This window comes from Psammomys obesus, unplaced genomic scaffold, assembly GCF_907164565.1.
Source record: "Psammomys obesus unplaced genomic scaffold, mPsaObe1.curated_primary_1811, whole genome shotgun sequence".
NCBI lineage: Eukaryota > Metazoa > Chordata > Mammalia > Rodentia > Muridae > Psammomys > Psammomys obesus.
In genome coordinates this window covers 2,472,551-2,483,585 of record NW_026587216.1, presented here as the reverse complement: position 1 = coordinate 2,483,585, position 11,035 = coordinate 2,472,551, and the positions used below count along the sequence as shown (strand labels likewise).

Sequence of the window (11,035 nt, the reverse complement as noted above, 5' to 3'; positions counted from 1 at the left end):
CACGCGCCTCCCCGGGCCCCGGCGACCAGCCGGCCCGGGCGGCCGCGGCCTCCTCCGTGCGCCCGCCCGCCCGCTCGCTCGCTTGCTCGCTCGGCGGCGCCTCGCCCTCCCCGCCGCGCCGGGCTCCCTGGCCGTTGCCCGTGGTAGTTTGTTCGCTCAGGCAAGCGCTGCCTGCGCCCCGAAGTCGCGGCGGCTCCCGGTCCGACGGGACTTGTTGTATCTTATTTTTTAAATTGTCGGGGAGGACACCGTCCCGAAGGCGGGGTGCGAGCGCGGCCCCGCAGCCTCCCGCACCTCGAGTGTTGCCCGAGACCTGTTCGCCTCATGGAGGGCGATGGGAAGTCACCCCTCGAGCCCACCGCCTCTCCCTGAGGCCGCCGTGTCGCCCTTGAGGCGGTCCCCGCGCTCCCCTCCCGCCTCTCCCTCCCGGAGTTGGGTTTACCAACGCTCCGTGGCAGCACCACCTGTCCGTTTGTTTTCCTCGGGCATATGGGGCAGAATTAGGGAAGAGGGACTGTAAGAGTGTGCGCCCATTTCGTAGTCCTGGTGCCTGCTCAGAAAAGTTTGCAGTGTCGCGCATGCCACCTCCAGCCGGCGTTCGACCTGAACCCAGCTCCAGTCCGAGCTTGTCCTCCGTGATGCCGTCACCCCCTGTTTTCTGCCCCTCCACTTCGAAGTCCTTTTCATTCAGGAGACTTCTATCAAGCGCTGGGAAATGTCTCTCTCCCGAGCTCTCTTTTTAGGACGCTATAGAAATCAGTTTTCGCCAGGGGCTATTTTTTTTTTTCCAAAGGGGGGTGGGTGGTGGTGTTGATTTTTATTTGAAAACAAAAACTGATTGAAGTTTGTTTGTTTGTTTTAATAACTTTTGCAGGTGATTGAATTATGCAGATATGAAGATCATCATCTAGGTTCTGTGTAAAAGGCCCCGGATATTTCAAGTGGCCATTTTGGAATTACAGTTTTGTTTTTGTTTTGGGTAATTTTGCCCCAGAAGTTTATTAAAATTGACAAGAATCATCTCTGGAGTGAATTGATAGTAGTGAACAAATTCAACGAGCTACTAAAAGAACAGTCATTTCTTCAGTATTTCGGTTCAAACGGATTATATAAGTGGTTAAAGTCTTTCGTCTGGTGTTCTTGTCTCTTCCCCCTCTCCTGTTGGTATTCTTCAGCCAGAACTGTAAGATATGTTTGGTTTGTGTACTGAGTAGTTTCAGCAGTTTCAAATTACTGTTTAAATAGTGCTGAAGTTTCGCTGCAGTTCTTTTTACCTTTATTAAAAGTTTTAGTAATTTTTGACTTCAGCTCTTTTCATATTACAATGGGACAGCTTTTCTAAATGAAGACATTGAAAGAATACAGAGTGTTTTTCTTTTTATCTTCTATTTACTTGGGAATGTAAGATGTTCCAGTTTCACACCAGCATGGTAGTTTTGAGATAGCTGTATGTGTCTATATACGCTGATATTTAGAAGTAATCTTCAGATGTGAAATTTTCTTTTTGTTTCTGCTTTTTGGCACATAAATTGGATATTTCCTCTGGAGTGGAGAAGTACAACAGTGACAAATACATGGAATAGTAAAGAAGACCTTGCTCTTGAATCCAAGGACTTGGCTAATTCTGGATCTAGCCGAATGAAAACTTCAAGACAAATATGGGTAGCTGACTTCAAATAACTCTATGTCAAATAGTCACAGGTTAAGTATCTTCAAAGAACTTGGATATTTCAGAGGATACAAAATAAAAAAACAAACTGGAAAACATAAAGCCTATAGAGAAAAAATCAACACCTTCCTGTGCAGTCCTCTTGGAATTTGTAAGTAGCCTATGGTGAGCAAATTAAGTATTCATTTGTAAGAGTCAGATTGATCCTGTTATTCTTGGAAACCTTTCAGTTTCTTGCAAAAAATTTGCTTTTGATTCAGTTTCTGGATAGCCTAGAAATAGCCATTAGCTATATAGTAAATTGAAATGGAAAAGACTCTAAGGCTTACGAAATGTTTCAAACTTATTATAGTCTTAAGTTAAAACTTTCTGTATTTTTAAAGTTGAAAACTGCATTTGATCAGTAATCACTTTAGACTTTATGGATAACAGAATAGTAAAAACAGGAAAAAAATCCTATACATTTCATATGTCTGGTTGGTTTTACATTTTTAAATGTCTTGAGTTTTGATTCCTAGTTTATTTTCTAAATGTGAGTTTAGACTGCATTACTAAACATACAGTACTCTAGTTTAGAGTTATGTAGTATAAAACAAAATAGTGCAAGTTTGACTTTAAATCTGATGTCTTACGAAGTAGTTTGTTTTAAGCACAACTAAGTCCTAATAATTTAACCAATTATGGACATTAAGCTTTTGAAACAATTTATTGAAGCAGATTGTATTCCACATTAAGTTACATAAAAATTACTGGGAAAAAAGCAGAGGATCATAACAAGTTGACTTAAAAACCTTTAAACTAGCGTAATGATTTTACCCCCCCCCCATATATGCACATATAATCTCCCTCCCCTAAGGAATGTTGTGCTGGTTTAAGTTCATAGAAAGATTTTTTTTTTTAAGTTGTAGATATTAATTGCTCCAGTTGAAATTGTTTTAGGAAATGTATGACTTTGTAGTGATAATATATTTTTTTAGGGTTGAAATTTTAAAAGAAAATTACATATTGCGGGGTTGGGAGGTGGTTGGAGGGGTACCAGACCACCTGGAGCTGGAGTTTCAGGCAGTTATGAACTGCCAGTACCCTGATGTGGGTACTGGGATTTGAATTCCAGTCATCTGCAAGAACAGTGTGTGCTCTCAACCACTGAGCCCTCCCTCTAACCCTGAATGGTTTTATTAGTTACTACATTTAATTTACCATTGATTTGGGGCTTTTCAGAGTATTTAAAAAATCACTAAAGTGTGTTTTCACACAATTAGAAAATAGGCTAATGTGGCTTACTTTATTTTATCTATTACCTTTTCTGAGGGAGAAAATGGTAATTTTTCAACACTCTGAAGTTTGCTAACTAGTAAATTATTTCTACACAGTTTTCCCCCCTTGCTAACCTGTTGAATTTTGTAATTTTCCTTAAATCAAAAGAATTGATAATCTAAATGAAAGTTGGTATTCTGGTATTCATGTTTAACATTTATTTTCTGTTCTGAAGATGGGATTAGAGTTCAGTTCCCTATGGTTTTTTTTTTTTTTTTTTTTTTTTTTTTCTTTTCTTTTCTCCCAAGACAGTGTTTCTCTGTGTAGCTTTAGCTTCCTGGCCTTGAATTCAGAGATCTGCCTGCCTCTGCCTCCCAGAGTGCTGGGATTATAGGTGTGTGCCATTGTGCCTGGCTCAGTTCCCTATAGTGTAACAGACTGGTTTACATGTGTTTCGTGTGTTAAAAGATCTTTAGTAGTTCTTAAAAATTTAAAAACTGAGAGTTATATTTTGATGGTGGCCTGGAGCATGGAGTCCTCCCGACTAAAATCTCAGTGCTGAAATTCACCTGTATGCTGCTACTTCAGGCCTTGAGAGCTGTAGTATTTTAATGGTTTTCTGTCTTAACTTATGTAGAAATTGTTAAGAACATTCATCTATCACTTGGAAGAGCCTGTATTTCATGCATGCCTATTAATTGGCTTTTGAAGTTATTTGTATACAAATACTTATCTTTAATGCGAATAAGAAATTGAACTAGGTCTGGAGTGGTTGTGTGAGTCTTTTATTCCAGCATTCAGGAAACAGGCAGGTCTGACCAGTTAAGCTCAAAAAACTGGGGGTGGAGGAAACCGAAAAACAAACCAAAGACACCTAGCAGAAATTGAACTGAGATCACCTGATCTTTTGTTTTGTTTTGTTTTGTTTTCCAGACAGGTTTTCTCTGTGTACTGGCTGTCCTGGGCTCTTTAAACCATCACACTGACCTTTATTCATAGAAAATAACTACACAGCATTTGTTTATTGTGATCTTGAAATTTTTGGGGCTCCCAAGCAATTATATCAGAGTAAATTACTCCAGAAATCAGCTTTGAACATTTGACTCATTGAGTAGTCTATTTGTGAACTTTGTTTACAGCAGTTGGTCAACAACTGATACACTGTGGCTGGCATGGCATTGTGTACCCCCTTTAATCACAGCAGGTGGGAGGAAGTGGCAGGTTGGTCTCTGAGTTCAAGGCCAGTCTGGTTTGTAGCAGAGTTCCCTGACAGCCAAGACTACACAGAGAAACTATTCTCAAAACAAACAAAATAAAAAAACGAAAACACAAACTAAAAGAAACAAAACCAGCCGGAAGAGGGTGTCAGATCCCCCTGGAGTTACAGGCGGTTGAGAGTTGCTCTGCATGGGTGTGGAAACCAAACTGAGGTCTTGTGGAAGTGCAGCTAGTGCTATTACCCCCTGAGTTGTCATCTGTCCAGCCCCTGAATTTGTAGTCCAGGCTGGCTTCAAAGCCGCAAGTGAGCTTCGACTTCTGATCTCTTGCTTCTGCCTCTCAGAGTTGGAGTTACAGACATGCCCCTCCACTGCTGCATGACTGGACCTATGGTTGTGTACAAGCCAAAGCAAGTAAGCTACCAATTGAGTGACATTTCCATCCTATTTGAGGATTTTAAGTTTTTCAGTGTTTTCTGGAGATTGAACTGTATAATATCACTAGTTACTAATTAGAACACTGCTACCACTGCTTCTTTTTTCCCTTCAGTCTTCTAGTATTTCTTACTTTTGTCCAAAATGAATATTTTTAATAATTCCAATAGCTGACAGATTATGGTGTTGTGTGTTTTGCTGCATACTTTTACATGATATCCATTCATTTTTTTTTTTTTTAAGATTTTATTTACTTAATGCCAGAAGCGGGCATCAGATTCCAGTATAGATATTTGTGAGTCACCATGTGTTTGCTGGAATCAGACTCAGGATCTCTGGAAGAGCAGGCAGTGCTCTTATCCACAGAGCCATCTCTCCAGCCCATGATATCCATTCTTAATATTATGAGGAAAATACCATAATTACAGTGATGTGACAAAATTAGGATTTAGGGAAGTTGAAGTGGGAACAGAGTTGCTTGCTTAAAATCCAAGAGGTCTGATGCTGTTCATATTCCCTTCTCCTGTTTATATTTTTATTTTGAGGATGGCCCTCTTTCATGCCAGACAAGCTCTCATCCCGAGTAATACCCTCAACCTTGTCTGTGTCTTTTTTTTTTTTTGAGACGTTTTCTCTGTGTAGCCTTGGTTGTCCTGGATGCTCATTCTAAGCCAGGCTGGCCTTGAAGGAGATGTAGCTGCTTCTGCCTCCACAAATGCTGGGGTTATAGGCGTGCACCACCGCACCTGGCCCAGTCTGTACTTTCAATACACTTTAAACTAATAATGCTAGACAAGCTCTACCCCTAGCCCAGTCTATACTTCTTAAAAAATTATATTTTATTCAGTTTGTATCACAGCTGTAGCCCTTTCCCTCGTCCCTCTTTTCCTTCCATGCCCCTCCCCTAGTCCACTGGTAGGGGAGGTCCTCCTCCCCTTCCATCTGACCCTAGTCTATCAGGTCTCATCAGGACTGGCTGCATTGTCTTCCTCTGTGGCCTGGTAAGGCTGTTCCCCCCTCAGGGGGAGGTGATCAAAGAGCCAGCCCCACTGAGTTCTTATCTAAGACAGTCTCTCAGTCTGCTTTTTAATTGTTATGCTTTACTTACACTATCTTTTGTAGATAGCAGTTTAGTCTATTTAATTTATTCTTGGCATTTCCCCCTCCCCCCTTATATACAAACAGCTTCTATTTGGTTACCCTGATTATATTAATAAAGGTTGGAAAAGTTAAAAGGAGAAGCTGCTGTTTAGTTTTGCTATTTGCTGATAATATTTGGATGATAACTTTGCTTAGTTACAAATTAAAATGTGGTTTTCAACCATATAGTCTCTTACAGGTGTGGATATAAATATTTATGCTTTCTCTTTGGCTTTAGACTGAAATTATTATATAGGTTTTGCTCTTAAAACTGCTGGTGAATTGGATGCACAGCAAAAGTAAAAACAAAAAACTGCTTTAGGAGAAAGATTGAAGAATGGGACCATTGAGTTTGAAAGTGAAATAGCCAGCTGCAGTGGTGTAAGCCTGAAATCCCAGCACTTGGGAGGCAGAGGCAGTTTGATCTCTGTGAGTTGCAGCCTAGTCTGCGCTACACAGAAAAACCTTGTCTTGGTAAAACAAAACAAAAAAAGAAAGTGAAATAAATGGAAGCTAGAGTTTTGAATCTAGTGCAGATGATCTTTTTTTTTTTTTTTTTTTGTGACTCAGCATCTCACTATTTCAATGTTTAACCTTGGCTTGCCTGGAATTGCTGTGTAGTTCAGACTGGAATAAACCTCTTGCTTCTGCCTCAGTTACAGGCATTCTAGGTCCACACTACCATAGTTGGCTTTGTCTGTGTCACTTATAATGGAAACTTTAACTATGTTATCAAGAACAGCTCAGCTGATGCTCTGGCTGCCTTTAGGTCTTTCATTAACTATCTGTCAATATCAGCTAGAGGCATCATTGACTTGGATCCTAGAGCAGGTAGTAAGAGATGAAGGAAAGGTGTAATAAATTTTATGACCAAAGTTTAATCACTTTCTATTTAGATGCAAGTCTCTAAGTTTATGAAATTAAGACAAGGGATATAAAAAAAGAATCCAATCCATGCCTTTCTTCAAAAGATTTATGGACCTATTTGTAAAGTACATAAAATTTTTCACGTACGTGGTCAAAATCTTTCACCTACAAAGTAGAGTGGTGTGTTATATAGTTTTGGGGAGAGTATGTTTGGTATTTATGTGGACTCAGGCTTACTGGCTTTCCAGCTGCTGTATGACTTGAGGTGTAAGGTATTTTGTTTTTCTCCTCTAGGGGCAATATTGAGGGGTGAACCTAAGAGAATCACACTCCAGACAAGTGCTTCATTGCTAAGCTGTAACCCTAGCCCTGTTTGTTGTTTATACTTTTCACTTGTCTTTCAATTAGTGTAGTAAATAAACAAAAAGAAATATTTTGTTTTTATATGTATGAGTTTTGCCTGAATAAATATTCATGTGCACCGTGTTCGTGCCTGATGAGGTCATTTGCTCCCCTGGAACTGGAGCTAGGGACAATTGTGAACTGCCATGTAGGTACTAGGAACTGAGAACCCAGGTCTTCTGAAAGTGCATCCAGTGCTCTTAATCACAAGAACTCCACAGCTGTCCTCCCCCTCCCCCCATTAACATTTTTAGGTTTTCAAGACAAGGTCTCCCTGTGTAGCCTTGGGTGTCCTGGAACTCTGTAGACCAAGTTGGCCTCCAACTCAGAGATCTCCCTGCCTCAGCCTCCTGAGTGCTGGGATTAAAGGATTGTACCACTACCACCCTGCTCAATTTTTTTAAAAAATCATTTTTGTGTGCGTTTATGTATGTGCATAACAGAGGCTAGAGGCACCAGATCCCATGGAGTTGGAGTTACACAGGCAGTTGTGAGGTGTGTGATGGGGATGCTGTGAACCTGTTCTTTGCATCATCAAGTACTCTTAACCACCAGCTGCCTTTCCAGCCCCATAGTTGTCCATTTGTTAATGTTTTTGTTTGTTCATTTATTTATTGATTTTTAGATTTTAGAATAGCCCTATTTCACCTGGATCAAGGCAGATATTAACCCTCTAAACTATTAGCCACTGCTGTCCTCTCTTCCCCTCCTATTCTGCTCTTCCTCCTTCCCCTTCCTCCTTGCTTTGTAGCCTAGTCTGGCCTGGAGGAGTTTACAATTCTGCCTCAGGCTCCCTAGTGCTGAGATCATTTTAATTAGTTGTTATAGACAGTCTTACATTTTAAATATTAACCCTTATCATAATGAGCGAATCTTTTGATACAGTATCTTTCCACATATCCCAGGCTGGCCTTCAACTCTCTGTGATTTCTTGCCCTAGACTGGTGAATGCTGAGATTACAGGGTCTTCTACCATTTTCAGCAGTGAATGAATCCTAATAACTAATACATAATATTTATCAGTGTTTATAGCATGTTCTAGGCTATTCTGAGCCTTTTAAGTTTTAGTCCTCAGCCACCATGTGTGGGAAGGCCTGTTTACTCACTTTACAGCACAGGGATTTTAAACATATTGCCAAGGTTATACAGCTAGCATTTATTCTGAACTCATATTTCTGTATCAAGGCTTACTGTTAGTTTTGAAGGTGTTAATGAGAAAATTAAAATACTATGCTGCTTTAGAAGGTACTTATTTTCATCTATGACAGGAACTAAATTTTAATTTCTTAGGTGAAGGTGATTCAGTTGGAGGTTGATAATCCTCGTTCAGGAACATGTGAATTCTGGGAATCAAACCCAAGTTAAGAGTAGTAAGTGCTCTTAACCTCTCAGCTATCTGTAACCATAACTCTTATTGTCATTGTGAGCCTTAACTAAAATAAGATGTCTAAAATCAGTCATACAAATTCAATCCCAGATTAAATAATTTACCTTAAAGGTTAAGTGACAAAACCAGAATTTGAGTTACTTTTGTTTTCTTTTTTTTTCCTTTCTTTTTTGAGGTGGTGGTTGGTGCTGGGGACTCAGTTCTGCCAAGTGTAATTTCTTATTCCAATAAACACCATGTCCCAGCAGTGGCTCTTGCTCCTTAATTTTCTTGTCCACTAGAACTTTGTGATAGGGTGAAACCTCTGTTGGGAGATCTTTCTCTCTCTCCTTCCCTTACTTCCTCCTCATTTTCTTTCCTCTCAACATCTCTCTCCCTTCTTTCCTCTCTCCCTTTCCTTCTTCCTCCCTTCCCTCTCTTCTTCCTTTCTTGAAGAACAGGGTTCTACTTTGTAGCCTGTACTATCCCTGAACTTGTATAGCTCAGCTTCCCAAGTTCCAGTTATACAAGCAAGTGTTAACCATGCCAAGGTATATTTCTTACGTTTTTTGGAGCTGTAGATAGAACCTAGGGCAAGACAGAAAGCAGGGAATGTTTGCACTAGCTAACTCCACTGGCTCCCCCCCCTTAATGTTCTGTTTGACCACCACCTATATTCAGGGTACATCCTTCCTGTCATCCTCTGTGGAAGTGCACACTTAGACACATTCAGTGTTTTATTTATTTAAAAATTTTTATTTTTATTAATTTATTCATCTTGTATCCCCCCTGTAGCTCCCTCTCTCCTCCCCTTCCAATCCCATCCTCCCTCCTCCTTCTCTACCCATGCCCCTCCCCCAGTCCATTGAGAGGGGAGGTCTTCCTCCCTTTCCTTCTGACCCTAGCCTATCAGGTCTCATCAGGAGTGGCTGCATTGTCTTCCTCTGTATCCTGGTAAAGCTGCTCCTCCCTCAGGGGGAGGTGATCAAAGAGCAGGCCAATCAGTTCATGTCATTCAGTGTTTTATTAATGTCTTAGGCTCTTATTAGAGTGGCTTAGTTGATAGAATTAACCATCTTTGAAGCAGAAAATACCCTCTTTCATATTAGATCAAAATGATACATATAATAAACAAGGTAAATGAATGGAATTTATAGTAAAGTAATGCATTTGGTTGTATAATATCATAAGTATGATCAGTCTAGATTATAAAACTTCCTTTACACTTTGTGTTTGTGCCCATGTATGTGTTACTGTGGAACTCAGTTGAACAGTTGGTTTTAAAGTTGGGGATAATCCTTTTGCTTCTGCCTTCCCAATGCTGAGGTCAAGTACCTGTGCCTATAGCCAGCTCATCTGCTTGCCTTTAAAACCAAAATCAAAAACTAATGTCCTTGATTACTTATTATTATTATTTTTTTTTACCTTTTAAACATTTTAGAAGATTTTTTTGTTTTTTTTGAGGCAAGGTTTCTCTGTGTAGCCTTGATCATCAGGCTTAATAGTTAGGGGGAAAAAAGTAAAATTAAGGACAAAATATTTCCAGGGAAACTCTGAAATCTCCATTTTTACACTAAAATATATTTTTAAAATTGTTTGCGGCTGTAGAGGCGGCTCAGTGGTTAAGGGTTCTTGCTATTGCAATCAAGGGGACATGAGCTCATTTTCCAGCCACATAAGATGAGTTGGGCATCTCACAGATTCACACACCAGCACACAAACAAATATTAAGCATACTTGCACAGTCTCAAACTCACAAGCATGAATTCTTAATAAAAATTGAATTATCTTGATTCCATTAAAAAAATTGATCTCTTAAGACAGGCACAGTACTTCCCTGTAGTTAGAACACTGTGAGGCTAAGATAGGATGCGTTTAGAGATAATGCTCTATAAGGCTAAGTAGTGAGTTTGAGGACAATGTAGATGGCCCCTATGTGCTCTGGTTATTTAATAAACCCATTTTGAAGTTAGTTTTACTTATGTGGCATGTACATAGAAAAATACATATTCTTTAAATATGTACAATTGTATCTTTATCAGAATAAGAATATATAGGATGTTTTTCAGTCACCCAAGAGCAGTGGCTTTCAACCTTTGACAAACCGATAGCTCCAAAAGTACTTACCTTATAATTCATAACAGTAGCAAAATTATGAAGTAGCAGCGAAAATAATTTTATGGTTGGGGTTCACACAACATGAACTATAGTAAAAGGTCTGTAGCATTAGGAGGTTGAGAACTACTGCCTAAGAAAGCTAAATTGTTTTACTGTAGTTTAATTGTAAAGAACTAGTCTTTTACTTACATAATAACGTGTATTATGTAGTTTGTTTTTTAGGATGCCATGTCTGAACCTAAAAAAGTGAAGTCATTTCATTGCATTAATAAGGAATTTTATTATTGACAGGGCGTCAAGTTGCCCAAGCTGGCCTTTTAATTCACTATGTAGTCAGTCATGGAGGATGGCTTTGCATCCTGATCCTACTTCTACCTCCAAAATGCTGTGATTACAGGCAGCCTCACTGTTTCTGAAGGCTGTGCTTAGCTTTTTTACAAGAATTAGATCTTTGATGAATATTTGAACTGTAGGATGTAAAGTATCTTCAACAGTTTCCCATGTGTTGGTGATAATAATGCTGAGAATGTCTACTCTAAGTACTCTATAAAATGGCAGTATTTT

General features: G+C 39.6%; 1 protein-coding gene across 3 annotated transcripts in view; it reads left to right on the top strand.

Annotated features, from left to right (window-relative positions):
- The first annotated feature begins 878 nt into the window (after positions 1-878).
- The window catches only part of Gpbp1 (GC-rich promoter binding protein 1), a 61,066-nt gene continuing 50,909 nt past the window's right edge, over positions 879-11,035 (top strand). For 2 of the 3 annotated variants that reach the window (XM_055603398.1, XM_055603396.1), the window contains exon 1: positions 879-1,820. The gene's annotated coding sequence lies outside the window, so the exon portion shown is untranslated. Of the gene's footprint in view, positions 1,835-11,035 lie in introns of all 3 variants that reach the window. The other variant, XM_055603397.1, reaches the window with a different exon arrangement.